This window comes from Lutra lutra, chromosome 18 (genome assembly GCF_902655055.1).
Source record: "Lutra lutra chromosome 18, mLutLut1.2, whole genome shotgun sequence".
Lineage (NCBI taxonomy): Eukaryota > Metazoa > Chordata > Mammalia > Carnivora > Mustelidae > Lutra > Lutra lutra.
In genome coordinates, this window is record NC_062295.1 from 7,009,871 (window position 1) to 7,021,841 (window position 11,971).

The following is an 11,971-nucleotide window of genomic DNA, read 5'->3' on the forward strand; positions in this document are numbered from 1 at the left end:
ACATAGACACCACGTGGCAGTCGGGCTCGGAGCCCGTGCTCCCCCACCCCTTTCCGAGTTTCCCGGCCCACCAGCAGCAGCAGCCCTGGCCCAGACCTGACTCAGAACCTGCTCTTGGACAAGACCCTGGTGATTTGTGCCCAGCGATGGGTTCGAGAAGTGCAGCCTCTGAGCTCTGCGCATTTCCCGAGGTTCCTACACAAAACCATCCCCGATAGGCTTGCCATCCTTGAAAAGAGTTGCAGATCACAATGGGACATATTAATAACAAGTCCTCAAAACAGAGCCCCACGAGACACAGCCCCCAGCTGGAGATGTGTCAGCACTGACATTTTCCTGGCACTCCTGGGGACAAGCCCATAAATGTAATTGGCACCAAGCAACAGAGTAGTCACGCCTTTCACCTGGCGCATTAGGGGGAGTGATTTCATGTCTAAAGCACTTGGCCTGAAAGCTTCCTCTAAGTGGTGCCTAGAATTAATCTGGATCTACTATAATTCAAAGCATCATCCGGTTTTCACGTCTCGGAGTGAAAAGAGCAAATGAGAAAAGTCATATGGAACAGACCTGCCTTACATCCAGGCTCCCCGTTACACACGAGAGTCGCCTTGGGGACCAGAAAGGCCCTCCGAGGAATAGGCAAGCCATCCTCCACACCGCCGACCCCAAATCCAGCAAGACATCCCGTGGGCTGCCGGCAGTGGGAGACGTGATTCCTAGGGAAGCGACCTCACAGACCAAGTTCTTCACAGAGGGAAGACCACAGCGCCTGCCCATTTGCAGTGAGACCCTTATATGCAGGATGGCCTGGACTTGGGCAGCCATAAATTGACAAGCAGACCTTGGCCTTACATGACTCTGATGTGGAACGTCCGTAGGAGACCCAGCTTGCCACCTCTGTGTCAAGGTGACCTGCACACATCTTGGCCCTCAGGCACAGCAACCACATGTGTCCCCCATGGGTATCGGGGCAAAAAGGCTGTGTGCATGGTCCTCCCAGGGGGATGACAGCTCTGTGCATTCTGTGTTTCCTGTCCTGCGTGCTCTAGAAAGCTAAGGGAATGGACTTTTCATTTGATTAGGTTGCAGTCTACTGCGTCTTGTGGGAAATAGTCCATTGGAACTCACCCCCATCCCTCAGCCAGTGCACCTGCCCTGCAGAGAGCAGCACCACAGACATTGGAAGGAGCTAGAGAGTCAACCCTGGACACCAGCTCAAACCAGCGAGACCTTCCAGATGGTGCTGTTTCTCACATGGCAACTCCATGCAGCGTCCAAAGCAGATGTCAGCAAGGATTCGCTTACCCGACATGGGTTAGTGATTCAGCCCAGCAATACTGGGCCGCCAACTGGTGGCTTTTTAGTCCGTGAACTACTAAGTGATGTTACAGCCTGTCTACCAAGAGACTGATATCAATCTGATACTTTTGTGCATTTCAGCCCTCTGTTGGAACCACCACGGGCTGTGCTACTATAGAAGTTAGTGGGCGTGAGTAGTGAAAAGTGCCCTGGAACCTTGGGGACAGCCCCGATCTCTGTCCCCACACAGGCCCACATTCTTGTCAGCCCAGTCTGGCATTCAGTCTTGTGATTTCCTGGATGGGGGGAATAGAAAGGCTGGAAGTGCGGGGGCAGATACAGGAAGAAGAGGGGCTCTGGGTGACACCCAGCTTTCTGACTCGGGCGACTCTGTCTTCGGAAGTCTGTGAAGGCCCACCGCCACCCCCTCCACCAAGGGAAGATTGAGTGGAAGGACACTTCGAGCAGATGCATGAGACCTTTGAAAATATTTATTCTTCAGCATGTAAATAGAATGGAAAATCTTCCTGCTGTGAACAGCCACGTCTGAGTGAATTCGGAGACTTGCTTCTCAGGCAGGATCGGTCACGAATGTCAAGGATCTACTGCAGACAGCTGCCATGAGAGGTCTTTGCTTAAAACCCAAATCCCTTTCAGAGCCCACTAGGCCTTCAAGGTCTGGCCTCTGCCTACCTTTCCAGCCCCATCCCGTCCGCCATACTGAATTCCTTCCTCCCAGAATGCACCATGTTCTTAGCACCCCCACCACTCTCTGAGACGCCTCTCACCCAGCCCCTCTTGTTATTTTCTTCATCCAGAAAGCCAGATGTCCACAGCCCCTGAGCCTTCTATGATATGACCCCTTTAAAACTTAGTGTGATGGTTGTGTTTCCCCGCGTGCCTCCATCATGGATGGGGAGCTCCATGGGGACAGGACTGGTGTCATTCAAACCCAAGCCTGATGCATCCCGTCATTCCACAAATATTTGTCCGCCACTCTCCGTGTGCTGGATGTTGACTGGGTGTCTGGGAAGAAGCAGAGAGCAAGACATCTCACACCAGTGCCTTCGTGGCATCCAACAGGCAAAAAACATAAATATATAGGGTACGTCAGGTTGCATAAAGAACAATGACCCAGAAACCAAAAGTAAGGCCGAAAGGTGACTGCACCGTGCAGCATTTGCTGGAAGGTGTTTATGTACCAGACTGCTTGGGGTGCAAGCATTTTGCAGTTTTGTGAAACTGAAACCACGTAATGACTTACTTTTCTGTCTAGTAGGAAAATCACCCCAAGGGGAGCAGCAGTTTTGCCCCATGGGACCTTAACCAAATTTGTATCTACCATGGCGATTTCATCTTGTCATTTCGTCTACATGCTGTAAACATCCTTGTTTCTCATGTTCTCTTTTGAACCAGCTTTGTCGTCCTGCTTTGTCCCTCATTTGTGAATTACAGAAGACCGATGCGCGCTATCAATTTTTTTTAAAGATCTTTTATTTATTTATTTATTTATTTATTTATTTGACAGAGATCACAAGTAGGCAGAGAGGCAGGCAGAGAGGGAGGAAGGGAAGCAGGCTCCCCACGGAGCAGAGAGCCCAATGCGGGGCTCGATCCCAGGACCCCAGGATCATGACCCGAGCCAAAGGCAGAGGCTTTAACCCACTGAGCCACCCAGGCGCCCCGCACACTATCAATTTTAAAAGAATTACATTTTGGTGGTTTAAGCTTTATAACCTCGACGGGTTTGATGAGGGCTATGAAGAAAAGCATAGGGATCTGGGGGCTAGATGAGCATCCATGAGGGGCAGGGGAGGGGGCCAAGAGGGGAGGCAGAAAACAGATGAGTGGAAGAATGAACTCAACAGCTCAGAGTTTTCAAGGCTCCTTACTGGGGGCCAGCAGCTGGTGAAGACAGGTGTGGAGCTTGTTCTTGGCTTCACATAGCCCAAGCAGCCTGGAGGTCATTTCTTCCTCCCCCAGGTTGCAAGGCTTAAGGGGTGGGCCTCATCGGGAACTTCGCCTCGGGGCTGGCTCAATGGAGGACCCTCGCCACAAGATGGCGCCCTAGCCTCGTGACTTGACCGCAGGACCTGCGTGTCCCCACCGCGCCCCCTCCCTCCTCCCACCAAGGAACCCAAGGCAATCAATCATCAGTCCCCTTAGCTACTGGCATCTGCTCCAAAGCGTGGGTCCCCAGTGACTCTCAGGGAACCGTAACTAACCTGCTATATATTATACAGGCTCTGATTGCTGCCCAGTAAGCTGAGGCTTTAAAAGCATCTATAGCCTGTCCAGGGCCACAGGACTAGGAAGGAACGAGGTTGGGATCTGCGCCCAGGCCCCTCTGACTCTGTAGCCAGTGGTCTTTGTATTGTCTCCTGCCCAGAGTAGGGATTGTTTGTCTGAAGGCAAGCAGGAGGGGTGTGGATTGGAGACTGTGCTGCACCTTTGTCCTGGGATGGATCGAAGGGTTAGGCGTCCCAGGGCTAAGAACTTGATTCTGCCCCAGCCTTTACGAAGCCACAGATACCGGAGCCAGGCAGGAGCCCTTCTTTGTGGTAGGGGTGTGTGGGATCAGGAAGGGCCACGCTCAGAAATGGACTCCAGGGGCAGGTGGTAGTGTTTCTCACTTCAGAGCTCACTGAGCAGAGAGTCTGGAGCTGACAATGTGGATGCTGAGGCCACAGATAGAATGAACTGAGCCTTGTCCCCACATCCCCTTTCACTGGGGGCTCCCAAGAGGCAGTGAATCTCAGTGGTTAGAGCATGGCACCTGGCATCTGATCTGGGCTCAGACTGGCCCCAACACTCACTCCTGGGAGCCTCAGCATCCATATCTTTAAAATGGGCACAACAAAAAATAAATAAATAAATAAAAAATAAATGGGCACAACAGCACGCTCACCCTCAAGGTCGTACTTGTGTGCACGTGAGGCATCTGACACAGAAGCTGGGGAGGGGGGTGTGCGATGCAGGACACGGAGGCCATCACCGTCATCTTCACTATTATTAATTATTCGCCATTGCATTGCTATTAACTGCATGTCGGTGGGGGGGTTGGGAAGCTCCCCCAAGCAGGCGTCTTGCTCAGCAGTTAATGACTGCAAAACAATCTCACTTGCCTAACCACTGTGCCTGTGTTACTTGACTGACAGCATGGGTTATTTTGAGGAGGGAAAAAAAATCAGTCAAGCTCTTGAGTATGCCATCCCTGAAAGGTTTCCACGACAACACACACCTCAATGTTCTAGGCAGCGGGTGGCCCCTTGGGGAAGAGTCAGAACTAAACTCCAGAGGTGGGGACGGGGTCCTCCCACTCCCAATCTTCTGGCTGTTCGTGCAGCCCTGGGCAGGACTCTTTGCGGGGTCTCTCTCTTAAACCTCTCCACAGCCCCCCAATGATTCTTACCCCCACTTCACAGATGAAGACGCAGAGACTCAGAGAAGCTGACATGGGTTAACACCCACTGGGTGATGTGGGCTTTCTGGGTTTCACTTGTCAGAAACCCTGGAGTGGGTTTCTCAACCTCAGCACTGTTGACATTTTGGGCCCAATGGCCTTTGTCGTGGGGCTGTCTTGTGCACCGTGGTGTTCAGCAGCATCCCTGGCCTCTGCCCACTCGAAGCCGGGAGCGTCTCCCTCCTCCCAGGTGTGACAACCAGTCAGAGGAGGTGCTCAGGAAGTCAGGCTGAAACCCAGTTGTCAGAGCTCCTCCTTGGGCTAACCCTGGCCAATGAGCAAGGAAAGCAAGAGTCAGGGAAGAGGAGGGGTCCCCAAGGGGTCCCACAGCCTGCGAGCAGCAGCCTGGGTGGAGGTGGCCAGGCCATTTCCAGTGCAGCCTCTAACCCCTGCAGAACCCAGTGGCCTCTGTTTGCTCCCGCAGGAGAGCGAAGCTGAGCTGTGAGCTCAGCTTTCTGTGCTGTATCACCGATTTGAGGACGGGCCAAGGAGCCTAGAGTATGGGCATCCCTGCTCAGGGCCAGCACAGCAGGTGTCAGGCCTCAGTGACACACAGGCAAGTGGCCTGGGAGGAGGGTTGTCATCTCCCCAGGGTCACAGAGGCAAGTGCCATGTGTTTCAACACAGGCAGCTTTGATGCCGTCGTCCTCATAAGGAGGGCGGGGGCCTTCTGTGGAGCCAGCATTGATTTCCCAAGCTATGTGAACAAGCTGTCACCTTCAGTACTCCAGCAACCAGCAAGGAGAAGCTACGATCGGCCTTCAGAAAGCTGAGGTCAGGGAGAGTCGGTGGCAGGCCCAAAGTCACAGAGTTGCAGAGCAGCAGTCGGCCTGGGACTGGAGCCCTGGTGAACCCAACTCAGGAGCTGCTCCCTAGAGCGGATGCGAGGTTGGTACCTTCTGGCAAAGCTCCTCCATCTGCTGCTTCTGGATTCAGCAGGGGAACAAGCATTTGCACACACTTCATGCCCGCCAGCTCCCAGGGAGCCCAGGATTCATTTTTAGGAAGACCTTTTTTCGTGGGAAAGGTCTTCGAAATACCAGTCAAGCAACTATCTAGTCCCCACCGAGCCTGGATCTTTCTGGGGTGTTCAGTTTGGAAAGAAAGAAAAACAACAAGAGACTGTTTCCTCTAATGTGTGTCAGGTCAGTTAAACACATACTGAGCCCTGCTCTGTGCTGGGCGCTGTGCCTGGCACCTGGTGTGGGGTCCTGAGTCAGGCTAAGGGCCTGTGCCTGAGGAGCTCACAGCCCTGGGAGAGATCCTTTAACAGCCTGCCTGACACACAGGATGTCGCATGTCAGCAGTTTTGGTGAGTGTGGGAGAATAAATGGGCAGTAGACATGCAAGCGAACGAGGGCTGGAATCACCTAGTGACTTTGAGAGGGAACGACTGGATTGATGAACTTGTGAGCACAGACTACGAGAGCCCAGGAGAATGGCATTTTAAAATCTTAGCAGAGGCCAAAGAGGACGGGGAAGAGGAGGAGAGGAGGAGGAAGAAATCCAGGAAACTCTGGATGTGGAACAAGAACTCCTTCGTTCGTGGCCGGTGGGAACACAAAATGGTAAAACCACGTTGGAGTGGTCTGGTGGTTTCCTCCGGGACTAAACCTACTCCCGCCATATGGGCCAGCGATGGCACTCCTTAGTATTTACCCAAAGGAGCTAAAAACAGCTACCCAGGCAGAAACCTGCACAAAGCTATTTATAGCAGCTCTATTTTTTTTTAAGATTTTATTTTTTTTAGTCATCTCTGCACCCAGTGTGGGGCTCAAACTCACAGCCCTGAGATCAAGAGTCACACGCTCTCCTGACTGAGCCAGCTGGGTGCCCTGTAGCAGCTCTATTCTAAATTGCCACAACTTGGAAGCAACCAACGTGTCCCTCTTTCGATGAAAGGATAAATAAACTGTGATCTATCCACACAATGTGATATTATTCAGGGCTTTAAAAAAAAAAAATGAGCTACCAAGCTATGACAAGCCACGGAGGAGACTTAAATGCATATCGCTGAAAGAAAGAGCCAATCTAAAAAAGCTACATGCCGTATGATTCCAATTCTGTGACATTCATGGAAAAGGCAAAACGAGGAAGACAGAAAAAAGACAGTAGTTTCCGGTGGCGAAGGGGAGGGAGGGCGAGCAGGCAGCACAGAGGATTTTCAGGGCCATGAAACTAGTCTGTATGATGCTATAAATGACGGACGATGGCATAATACATCCATCCCTCCCTGTGACTGGACAGGAGTGAACCCAGATGGAAACCAGGGACTTTGGGCTGGACGCTGATGCATCCGTGCAGGTTCATCGGTGTAACAGATGTCCTGTCTGGTGGGGGCAGGCTGTGTATGTGTGGGGACAGGGGGTACATGGGAGATCTCTCTACCTTTTTGCCAGTTCTGCCATGAACCTAAAACAGCTCTAAAATCATTTTAAAGAAAAGAAGAGGAAGAAGGAGAAGGAGAAAAGTAAGAGAAAGACCTTAGCCATGGATGATGGGCAAGAGGGTAGGGGAATAGCCAGTGCCAATACCCTACCCAGCGTGCACCTGGCTTCAAACTGTCACTGTCTGAGACTCAGCCTGAGGGCCCTTGATGGCCACCTCAGCCGGCCCTACCCAAAAATGGCTGGGGAGTTGACACCCCGGGCTGGCAGTCCTCCACCAATGACTGGTACTCTGATGTCTGTATGTCCCTCCGTGGAGTAACTTCGAAGTGAGCTCCCAGCACTCCCCAGCAGGATGCCAGCCCGGCTGCCCACTGTGATCACATTATTACAGTGGCCTACCCCAATCCGTGTCTCTTGGGTCCCTTCCCAGGTAAAGCCCTCAGGTCCTTGTCTCAGGGTCTGCTTCTGGAGGAGCCCACACAATGAGAGTGATGATTTTAAGAAAGGTCGTGGTGATCGCCAGTATCGGTGGAGGACTCCTGCAAGCCCACTTCTCCCGTTTCACACGCGTGTGAGCCCAGTCACGTGTGAGCCCAATCACACAGGTGTTACTGTCATCATCCTCGCCTTCCAGCATTCCTCGTTGTCACAGCCAGATCTCCAGAGTTCGAGGATATAAGCGCTCTACCACTCTGTGCCCTGGTTTTCATCTTCTGATGTCTGTAAGGAAGAGAGGGAAGGATGGGGGGGCAGGGTCGGAGTAAAAACTTGGGATATGCTGGCCGAGGGGGGAGAGTTTGTTCTGTTTGGTGAAGTTTCAGCACAGAGTTGATGGACAGCTCCTTGGGGCCCGGAGCTCCCTCAGGGAGAGATGAGAGCAGTCAGCACTCTCCCTCAACATCCTGCTCCGGGCTGTCCTTTGCACACAGTGAAATGGATCAGTATTAACAGACCACTCTTGCATGCCAACTACCGTCCTTAGAGATCTCAGAAATACCATAGATCTCAGACATGCCAACAAAGTCCTCAGAGATCTCAGATAAGACATAAATGCTTGGCTGTGTTCTCCAACGATGGAGATGAGTGGGGGAGCCACACCCCTCCGTCTGACCCCCTGAAATGCCCTCACATGTTCTGGCAAGAAGAACTGGGGTGAGTAGAGGGCATCTCCAGCTACAGGAGGAAGGGGCCTAGAATGTATTAAGCGCCTTCCATATTATTGAAACTACATATGTGTTATTAACATAGGGTTTCTCCACCTCAGCTCTAGCGACATTTTGAGCAGGATAAGTGTTTGTTGTTAGGGGTTGCCTATGCATTTAGTGCATCTGGGAAGCCCTCCAGGGCATGAGAGTGGCACTAGGGGACAACACAGTTCCCCTGTTCTTTCAGTGTATCCCAAGCTAGAAGGAGAACTGCACCATTGTGTTTCTTGGAGGCTGGCAGTTCAGGAGAACCCAGTCATTGGAATGACAGTAGAACAGAGCAGTAACACATCTGTGATGTGTCAGAGGCCACAGCTGGGCATGGTACACAACCTGACAGGGCTTGTGCAGGTCAGGAGAGCCAGAGGCAGCTCCTGGGTCTTCGAGGAACCCAGCACAAGAGACAAAAGCATGGGAAATCCCACCCCTCTAGGCCAGATCCCTCTAGGCATTCTAGCCTCTGGGCAGATGTCACATCCTTCCGGTGACCCCTGGTCATCATGGCTAATGTATTTGCTCCAACTCTAGGCACAGCATCCTGCTTTTCATTTCCCCCAAAGCACTTATCAGAAATTAGCTTCCTGGGGTGCCTGGGTGGTTCAGTGGGTTAAGCCTCTGCCTTCAGCTCAGGTCATGATCCCAGGGAGCTGGGATCGAGCCCTGCATCGCGCTCTCTGCTCAGCAGGGAGCCTGCTTCCTCCTCTCTCTGCCTGCCTCTCTGCCTACTTGTGATCTCTCTCTGTTAAATAAGTAAATAAAATCTTAAAAAAAAAAAAAAGAAATTAGCTTCCTTAGTTCACGTTTGCCTTTCTTATACTCTGTCTCCCAGCACCAGGATGGAAACTCCATGGAAGTGGGACCTCAAATCCCCAAAGCCTAGAACGGCTCAGCACCAGAAATGGAGTAGATGCTAACTGCTTATTTATTGCCTGACTTATCCAATGTCACAAGACCATTGGGAGGAATGAACAGATGAATTACTGAACAAGTGAATGAGTGAGTTCTGGGCAACCTCATACAATCAGGCAGGTCACTTGGGGAACCTGGAAATAACGAGAGCTGCCCATGCGCGGACATCCACCAGGGGCCAGGGATGACCTCCTGTCATTCACCCCAAACAGCAACTACTGTGCTAGACATGGTTTTCTTGGCCTGATAAAATACACATAATACAGCATTTACCATTTTAATTTTTTAAGATCTATTCATTTATTAGAGAGAGAAAGTGTGAGCAGAGGGAGGGGCAGAGGGAGAGGAAAAGAGAGAGAGAGAGAGAAACAAACTCCCTCCTGAGCGCAGAGGCCAATATGGTGTTCGATCTCACAACCTGGAGATCATGACCCAAGCTGAAATCCAGAGTCAGACACTCAACCGACTGAGCCACCCAGGCGCCCCAACATTTACCATTTTATTTGTTTATTTTTTAAGATTTTATTTATTTATTTGACAGAGATCACAAGTAGGCAGAAAGGCAGGTAGAGAGAGAGGAGGAAGCAGGCTCCCCGCTGAGAGCCCAATTCGGGGCTCGATCCCAAGACCCTGGGATCATGACCTGAGCTGAACCCAGAGGCTTTAACCTACTGAGCCACTCAGGTGCCCCACATTTACCATTTTGAAGTGCACAGGTCAGTGGCATTAAGTCATTCACTATGCTGTGCCACCATCACCCCTGTCTAGTTCCAGAACGTTGTCATCAACCCAAATGGACACCCCACTTCTACTCCTCCTCCCCTATTTCTTCCACCCCCAGCCCGCAGCAACCACTAGTCTACTTTCTGTCTCTGTGGATTTACTATTCTGGATATTTCATTCTGGACCCACAGAGTATATGGTCTTTTGTTTTCAGGGTTCATCCACATTGTGCCATATGCCAGTGTTCCATGCCCGTGTATGACTAATACTCCACTGAATGGACGTACCACAACATGTCCATCCATTCATCTGCTGACGGACATTTGGCTTATCTCCACTTTGGGGCCACTGTAAGTAGTGTTGCTAAGAACATTCATATACAAGTTTTGGTTCGAACTGCTGCTTTCAATTTTTTGGATCTCTACCTAGGAGTGGAATTGCTGGGTCCTATGGTGACTCGTGTTTAACTTCTTGAGGAACCACCCAATTGTTTTCCAACATGGCCAGTTTTTATGTTCCCACCAGCAGGGTGTAAGGGTTCCAATTTCTCCACATCCTTGCCAACACTAACTGTTTTCCATTTTGTTATTATGGCCATCCCAGGAAGCGTGAAGTAGTGTCTCAGGGGGGTTTTGATGGACATTTCCCTAATGACCAATGATGATGAGCATCTTTTTATATGCTTTTGGCATTCTGTATGTCTTCCTTGCAGAAAGGTCCATTCAAGTCCTTTGTCCATTTTTGAATCGGGTTGTTTGTCTTTTGGTTGTTGAGTTGTAAGAATTCTTTATATATTCTGGATCCTAGACTCTTTTCTGATATATCACCTGCAAATATTTTCTCCCATTCTGCGGATTGTCATCTCACTCTCTTGATGATGTCCTTTGATGCACAAATGAGCTTTTGGTTTTGATGAGTTCCACTGTATCTGCTTTGGCGTTGTATTTAAGAAGCCATTGCCACATCCTAAGTCATGAGGATTTACTTCTCTGTTTCCTTCTAAGAGCTTTATGGTTTTAGGTCTTATATTTAGGTCTTTGATCCATTATGAGTTAATTTTTGTGTATAGTGTGAGGTAAGGGCCCAAATTCATTCTTTTACATGTGGATGTTGTGGTAGGCACTTTAATTGTTCAGTTCACAAATGAGAACACAGAGACTGAGAGGCGGTAAATGACTTATCCAATGTCACATGACCATTGGGAGGTAGAACTGGAATTCACTACCAAGTCCCCAGCTGGTCCCCTTTCACACCCAAATGCCCTCTGTGATATCCCTGTACTATTTTGTGAGCAGGGAGTGTGGAAAGCACAGACCTAAAAAATAAGGCACACACATTCTAGTCTGGCTCCAGGCAAGTTCATCTCCAACTCTGGGCCTTAGTTTCCTCTGTACAAAGGGTGGCTGATCTCTAAGGGCCTTTCCTCCTCAGACTGCTTGTGCCAGAGAGCTTCATGCTCCATTGTCCTCATCTCCCTTCTCAGAGATGCTTTTCTGGAAGGGGCTCCATCCTGGGTCACAGCCAGCCCCTGCAAACGTTCTTGGGATCCCTTGCAAGATACCTGCGGCCCCAAGCAGCCCCGTAGGAGAGCTGTGGGACTGTGAAAAATGCAAGGGGAGCTAATGTGAGAAAGGCCTTACCAGCTTGCTGACGGTTTTCTTCACAAGTGTCACAATGAAGCTACTTGAGAATTGGCTTGCAAAGCACCTGGCTGTTAATATCCCTCTCACACCGCTCCCTAATCAGAAACAATGCAGCTCTTCCCGAATGCTCAGTACCAGGGTCTCGCCCCCAGTGAGTGATGCAAATGTTTATTTCCCCTGATCGTCTTGGACCAGGGCTTGACAAACTTTTTCTGAAAAGGGCCCAATGGTAAATATTTTTTGGCTTTGCAAGCTATATGGTCTCTGCCACAACTACTCAGCTTGGCCATTGTAGCACAAAGACAGCCTTAGATGATGCACAGGTGAGGGGTATTGCTG